We start from the raw sequence: 7,638 nt of genomic DNA, 5'->3' as shown, positions 1-7,638 counted from the left end.
GCCTCCCACTCAAAAAAACTTTTCTGAAAACTGTCTGCTGAGATCTTGCCAGTCTATTAAAAGTAAGGAAACCAACAGCTATTAATGTACAACAAATACATAAGCATCAAACAGCTTATCAGCCCACAACTCAAAGATATCAACAACACTGCAGGATAGATAAATTCAATACTCACACGACCAAAGCGGACAGTTCGCTGATTCAGCATTCTTAGAAATGCTTGGCAGGACAGTCCTGGTGCCGCCATCTTCATTTCTTCAAATGAAAAAAAGACATCTGTGGCATAAACTGTGGCAAACTGAAGGGTTGCAGGCCAGTAGTCACTTCGGTTTAGGTCAGCGACTCCAGCAGTCCAAGTAGCTTGGCATGCCTCACAAATTAACTCTGGCATGCTTAGATCATGTCGTCCTGGAAATATCAAAAACACATCCACTGTAATGTAAACCTTAGCTGATTAATCAGGGTTTGGGTTCTTTGTACAATTTATACATTACTTTGTATACTTCATATATATATATTTAAGTTTTATATCTATGTGAAACGTGTAGGGAGTCGCGTATGGATAGATATTTATTTTTAAGATGCTTCTCACACAGGACAAAATAAAGTTCTTCACATTCTTACCATTCATTGTGACCACAGCAACAATCTTTCCTGGACTAACCCTCAATGACTCTGGAGAACAACCACAGATTTTGTCAGGCATCTCCACAGGTACAAGCCGGACTGAAAACACAGAGTATCCACATACATTCAAGATAAAGCAATAAGAGACAAAAAGGCATAATTTAAATAGTAAAGCTTATGAGCTTAACTTTTCTGAGAATGAGATATATGTTGTACACACACAAACCAGAACTTACCACAATGGGAAAGAGCCTTATCCACCACGAAAGTTGTTGGAGGCAATGGCTGGAAGAATCCAGCAGTCATGGCATCTCTGTTGTGGAGGACATGTCTGGTGTGCATGCTGACGTCACAATCAGCACAGAGGAAGGGACGTGGTCGACAGTCACAACACCGGACAGCCGCTGGATTTCTCCCACACTGTTGGCAGATGCGTGTTGCCACATTTTCTTGTGCCGCAGCAGTGTTCACCAGACGGGGTCTCTCTGCCCTCCACCTCTCTGAAAAGAGACTTTGCCGTGTGCTCCAGTTCGAGGAAGCCAGAAGTTTTGGGGTTTCAAGAGGTGATGCCTCATCACCTGAGGATTCGCTTAGTGAGTGCTGTAGATCTTGTAGAAAACACTCTGTAAATGGTAAGGAATATTAAAAAACAATAATTTCTTTTTATGTACATGTATATTTTTACAATATTAAAGTGTACTCCATTATTTGTCTGCGAAAGGATCAGTATTCTAGCTAATTTTAAAATAGAAACATTTTAAACATAAAATTTACATTCTAACCCACTGTCATATATATATATATATATATATATATATACACACACACACACACAGATACAAGGGCCAATGGAAACACAATGAAGTACACACCAACAGTCTCTGGAGTAAAGGCCACTTCACAGTTAGTGTCAGGAGCAATGAAGGGAGGATCAGTCTTACGAATGTGATCAGCTGTAGAGGATAAAAACAACACAAATCAACATTTGTTACATTCAAATTTCCAACTTGTCCCAAGGCCTGGTTACCAGCCTAAATTGGTGCAAGGTCACTGTTTAACTTACTGTATAGCTAGAGAGAAATACTAGTACACTTTTTGTTTCCCAAACCCTAACGGAGACAGTCCAATTACTGTCGGTTATCTGCATACAAGGTGTCACTAGATGATGACAGCAAATAGGAATGCTTATATAGGAGGAAGCTGGCTGGCCATTGACAACACACTCTGAAGAACAAACTGTTTCAAACACAGCCTTGCCAAGACCAATAACTTGCAAGAGATTTAGTGCAAGCTAGCTCATTTGACATCATAACCATATTGACAAGATTTTCTGACAATGTCAATAAAGCCCACAATAAAACTAATTTTTATGCGCTAACTTGCTAGTTTATACTGCTTTACACAAATATGTAATATTAGCCTTAATCTGTCTCTTTCACTTAATCTAAGACTTGTGACATATTTAATTAATCTACTTTTTATGTAAAAAAATCAAATGATTGGTTCTGGTTTGATTGTTTTCCTGACATATCAAGCTATACATAGGCCTATATTCCTTGATTTTATACACTCATACAGTAAGTGCCTAAACAATGTAAATCTTCAAAATATCTTGAATGAAAAACAATACTGACCCTTATTTGACTGATTCCTGCTTGATCTTGGCCTCGCATAGACAATATTTCCAGTAATGTCTCTTTTTCTCCATTCCACCCTCGGCTCAGGTCTCTTCACTGGTGCTGCTGCCTCCTCTTCTTGCAGCTCACCAAGAAGGTCATCAAGACTTTGGAGCTCATCCTTCAGTTCTTGGTCATCAACCAGGTTATCCAAGATCATGAGGTGTTCTTGGATTTCTGAATCACTCTTGGACATTGTGATGGACAGAAACACAAACAGACAGAAAGACTCACAACGAAGAGATGGACAGATAAAACAAATATAGATGTAAACAGAGAGAGAAAAAGAAAAAGAAAGAGAGAGAGAGAGAGAGAGAGAGAGAGAGAGAGAGAGAGAGAGAGAGAGAGAGAGAGAGAGAGAGAGAGACACTGATGAGTAGTACAGGTTAACAAGACGGACGTGGCTCTTAAAAGTGCCTTTGTTTGTGTGTGTGTGAGTGTATGTATACTGTATGTGGTGTGGGGTTAGAATAAAATGAAATTGAAGCTGCCAAATTTGAAGGACCTAAAGGAAAAAAACAACAACAGATTTTAACATTTTACACCAGTATTCTCTTCATCTGTGTTGCCAGAATGGGCTAGAGTGTATGTGATATTGATTTTATACAGTTCAATAAACAAGAAGTTAATATTGTTAATTACATTTTATACCAAAAAAATAAATAATGTAAGTTTTGCTCTATTTCGCCAAAAAAAAGCCAAAGCCACAGCTGAACTTATATATATATATATATATATATATATATATATATATATATACATATGAATCAGTCAATAAGTTATACTTATTACATTAATTATACACATTGTTTTATTTCATATTGAAAACTTGTGATGAGCCACAAGGTTGTAGTTATGAATTAATCGGTATTGTTTATTATAGATTTATTTGGGTGTTTATTAAATCATTTTGTGTGGATTTTAAACAATAACTGGGCTGTAAAACAAACCAATCTGGCAACACCGTTCTTCATCTGAACATTTATAATGTTGGATAATAGTTGTGGGCTAATGTAATACTGGAAATCTTACTTTCCCCTATAATTGTACCTTGCATGATTATATGCGACAAAAATTAACTTTCAGTATTTGATTAGCTAACTTTGCTAGCCTGCACATGTGGTGTAGCAAGCTATATGCTTTAATAATGTCTTCATTATCATTGATATCTTCAATATCATTTTCCGTCATAAGAAAAAAAATGACACCTTACACGTCTAAAGGTTCTAAATTGGTTCTTATTGTCCTGATTCAAAAGTTTTTGATGTGTACATTTAAGAATAGTATCCATCTCTATTAATTAACTCTTCTACTTACCGAGTGGAAAATCGCAATGGACCTTGGGATCGCCCCATACAGTGACGTCAGCGTTATTAATTAAGAGGATTTAATAAATATAAATAAATAAATAAATAAACTTTGATTAATTGAACACAATCGTAGCGTATTGTATATATTTATTAACATCAACAAACCTCCGATAAAAATACGTTATCCAGCATGCTCTAGTTAAAGCAGTGTCACTAAACGTTACCTATGACTAGAAAACGCTTAAATGCTTACTTGAACGCGCCATGGAGTGTTGTTAAACTCACCTCTGAATGCCGTTTTACCTGCAGTTGGGCGTTGTTTTGGTTAAACTCACCTCTGAATGCCGTTATACCTGCGTTGTTAAACTCACCGCTGAATGCTGTTGCTCACCATGTGCGTTGTTAAACTCACCGCTGAATGCTGTTGCCTATGAACGCGCTAAACCTTTGCGCAGAGGGCACTTTGATATCAGATTGCGAGAGGTTTTAAACATCAAAAACTAGTTGAAGGGCCAGATAAAGATGATCTGGGGGCTGCCATTTGACTAGCCCTGGCATAGATCATTTATTGTAGACTATTCCTTTTAATTTTGTATTTATTGTAGTCTCGGCCCATTCACCGCGGACAACGGTTCCCCAAGACGTCAAATTTCAACGCCGCAGGCTCCAGTTCAGAGTTCTATAGAAGTCTATCGGACTACCCTGCACGTTGAAAATTGACGCTAAAGGTATACCCAGATCGTTGAAAAGTGACGCCAGGGGGTCCTGGCCAAGCGTCCATATGTGACGAGTTGGGAGTGAGAATGTGTTGATTTAATATCTTCACTAATCATGAGTTCATGTTGAAGTAACTATTAATTCAGGTATTAGTACATGATTATTCATACCCTGTTATTGTAAAGTGTTACCAAACATTCTTTGTAAAAACGACTCCAAGTCAATAAATCACTGGTCCTTCAGGTGTGTGAGAGATCAAGAGGATGTTGGATGAAGTTATAGCCTAATAAAACCAAACCTGCATTTCCATCCTCAACAACGCCTTAAGTCTTAAAAACACTACATGGAAGTACCACGAGCTTGACATTAAATTTGCCAAGGACCATGGTTTCTTTAAAAAACCTTGCCGTGTATACGAGGTTTTGAATATGAAAATAGATGTAGGCTAGGCCAGAGCCGGATTAACGCAAAGGCAAACTAGGCACGTGCCTAGGGCCCGATTGGCGGGATGGGGCCCAGACAGAGGGACAAAAAAAATAAAAAAATAAAAATAAATAAATGTTCAAATGTCCTATCTACAATTTATTTCAAAATTTATTAAATAACTAAAAATAGTGACGATGTTTATCTAAACCATAGACTGTTACATTATATCACATTAACGCGAGGCGCCAGCCAGTTAAGTCCGAGGGGACGTCAGCGGCGGTCAGGGGCGGTCAACGAACGCATCCATCAGGTGCTGCGAGTGCGAAGCAAAAGCCTAAATAGGCACGCAAAGAAGCACATTTCGTAATGCAGGTCATCGATTTTGGAGTGATTGCAATGTATTTTAAATATAAACTTGTGGGCTACTGTAGATCAGCGTCATTTCTGGAAAAATAATTCATCGCTTTGTTAGTCTACGAGTTTAAAAGAGCGCGAGCGTCATTAACGTGCCCAGACGCGACGCTTTGAATTTGCGCGTACAATGAATAACATCGCGTTGGGAGCTGACTAATAAAAAAGCTACAAAAGTAAAAGACAAGACGTTTGTATTCAAAGTTAAAAAACCAACACACTGCAACATTTTTAAATGTTTCAAATAAAAGATCTCATATCTATGGGTCTATCTTCTATATTCTGATGCTGATGATTAGATAATACCCTGACATCCTAGCCTATACGAATATTAGTTTAGAATTTTTTTTCTGCTCAGTAGCGATCGTATCTTTCTCTTCCACTTGATTTGTGTATAGCATATTTAAGGTAGCAATGCAATACATAATATCATATTACTGATATTAATAATATGACAATATCTGCAGTCAATATTGATTAAATGGGAGGGAAACATCCTGCCCATAACGTAGCTATGAAAACATTTATAAAAGCACGTTCATGTTCATCTACTGAAGTGCTATTCTGGAACTGTGAATAAACTGAATAAAACAGCAAAATAACAAGAAGAACAATAACATCTTCATTAAACAAAAAAGAGATTACCTTAGATAAAGTTTGATGTAGTAGGCTACCAGTAAAAAGTCTGGACCCATTACTATTTTTAATGTTTCTGAAAGAAGTTTCCTATTATGCTCTTCAAGCCTGCATTTATTGGATCAAAAATACAGAAAAACAGGAATATTCAGCAAGGATGTGTTAAATATATAAAAGTGATAGTGAAGACTTTTTTAAAACAACTTTTTAATAATCAAAAAATCCTGAAAAAAAGTATCACATGTTATAAAATAAATATTAAGCACCATTTCTAACATTTGATAATAAATCAGAATATTATAAAGTTTTCTGAAGGATCACGTGACACTAAATTCAGCTTTGCATCACAGAAATATATTTTAAAGTATAGTAAAATAGAAAACCATTATTTTAAATTGTAATAATATTTCACTATATTATTTTTCTGTATTTTTGATCAAATAAATCCAGGCTTGATGAGCATAAGAGACTTCTTTCAAAAACATTAAAAATAGTCATTTGTCCAAACTTGTGTACTGTGTAAGTAAAAATATACTAAATTTAAAATTAAATGTTGTATAAATAAAAAGGTTAGGAATCATATTTGTTTCAAGTGTTTTTTATTGGGGGTGGGGGGCCTCCAACATGAATTTTGCCTAGGGCCTCCAAATGTCTAGAACCGGCCCTGGGCTAGGCTATATTTCAACAGTTGTAGGCTTATTCTAATATGGCATCATCATACTGATATTTCAAAATGTTAATGGCCTTAATGTCTCTGCAATAAAATTTTAAAAGATGAAGTAGCATTATTTTAGAGTTGATTAGAATATATTTTAAAATAACAAGCCCGATTTGCTGTAGAGCCGCAGGTGTAATTACACACCAGTAGGGGGCAGCATTGCAATGGAAATAAATCAGCAGGTCTCTCAGGAACCAGGACAGTTCTGAATGAGCATGGATATAAAATATATAATGAGAGGGAAAAACTATAAATTCAGACCAGTATAGGAGTACAGTTTAAGGTAGTCTTTAACTGTACTAAATGCAGAGCCAATGGAGCTTCTTTTAATCTATTTTTGTTGGTGGAGAAGAAATGAACAAGCTACATGTTATATTTTGTTTGAAAGATAAGCTATTATATTAGCCTATTGTTTAACAGTTATATGAAAACAGCATTTCACTCACAATCACAGATGTTTCAAAAGCACACTTGCCTGTGTGATATAAACTGCATTAATGTGTCATATGATTTAGAAAATGTTACACCAATCTGATGTACAACTAATTGTGGAGCATATCAACTGACTTTCATGCTCAATATTATTTAAAAAAAAAACTATTCCCCTCTAATTATAGAAAAATCAACAATAATTGTGTTTCCCTGCTATGAGAGCGTAATGAAGTCAAGACATGTTTGAGGATCAGATGAAAAACAGATCAGACTGTAGTTTTATTTTCATCTGCCTGAGCTCGTCCTCTCTCTCTCTCTCTCTCTCTCTCTCTCTCTCTCTCTCTCTCTCTCTCTCTCTCTCTCTCTCTCTCTCTCTCTCTCTGTGATGAACATGTGCCAGACCTGTGAACTTTACACTTTGACCCCTCAGATGATGGAGCAGGGTGAAGGAGAGGACTCTGTTTGAAGGTTGGCATTTACAGGGGAAGACTGCGGGTCAAAAGAAGCTTCTGAGCGAGCCAATGTAAGAAAGAAAGATGCATGAGTTTGTCATAAAATAGCATCTGTCTCCCTGTCTGTTATTCTTGAGGTGTTTTGAGGAGGTTTTCAGTGTTCACAGGTGAAGCGTTTGATCAGATGGGGAAGAACAGAGACATGAATCATCCTGGAAAGTGTGAAACATCA

Source organism: Scardinius erythrophthalmus, assembly GCF_964197995.2.
Source record: "Scardinius erythrophthalmus genome assembly, chromosome: 7".
NCBI classification, from domain to species: domain Eukaryota; kingdom Metazoa; phylum Chordata; class Actinopteri; order Cypriniformes; family Leuciscidae; genus Scardinius; species Scardinius erythrophthalmus.
Note: the sequence above shows the minus strand (reverse complement) of the source record.